The sequence below is a fragment of the Ciconia boyciana genome, chromosome 15 (assembly GCF_034638445.1).
Source record: "Ciconia boyciana chromosome 15, ASM3463844v1, whole genome shotgun sequence".
In the NCBI taxonomy this organism is placed as follows: Eukaryota; Metazoa; Chordata; class Aves; order Ciconiiformes; family Ciconiidae; genus Ciconia; species Ciconia boyciana.
In genome coordinates, this window is record NC_132948.1 from 8,665,975 (window position 1) to 8,666,705 (window position 731).

Genomic DNA, 731 nt, shown 5'->3' on the forward strand with positions numbered 1-731 from the left:
AGATGTGCCTGTGTGCACTGTGCAACTCCCAGAGGGAGCGGGTCAGGCTGCATATCCACAGGACACATCTCAGAGCTGAGCTCCAGCCAAGCCTTGCTCAGGGCTAAGCTCCCATACGCTGTCCTGTATGTATCTTCTGCTGATACCTGCATGGACGACCGATGACATTGAGCATTAGCCCTGTGTTAATGACTTTGCTCCTCTTGAGCAGGACCCTTCCCTTCCCTGAGGCTTAGCGGACAAACTCAGCAGCACTAAAACCACCTGCAATGGAGGAAACACCTTCGTGGCAGACCCAGCTCTCAGCCTCAAACTCTCAGCCCTGCAATAGCTGACTGGGATAGGGCCTGCCTGAAAGATGAGATGGTGGGAGGCGCAAAGGCCAGGTGCCTGCTAGGAAATAATCCAACTGTCTGGGCTAGGCATGATGGCTCAGATGCAGGCTCCCTCCCCCTTCCACAGCAGAGCCAAGTGCCTGGGGTTGAGGTAGAATTTCACCCTGGAGCCTGGGAGAAATCAAAGCTCAGCTTATAAGGTTTCCCTACAGCCCTATGGTCCTGGTGTTGAGCAGGCAGCACGGTCTCCCCAGGGCTCCTCCGCAGCACCCCTTGTGCCCATGAGAGCAGGGATGCGGTGGCGACCCTGGGCAGATGGATGTGGCCTTGTGAAAGCAGGCTGTGAGGCTGTGCCTGCACTGGAGAAGCTGGAGAAGAATTCAAAGAAGCGTGCCC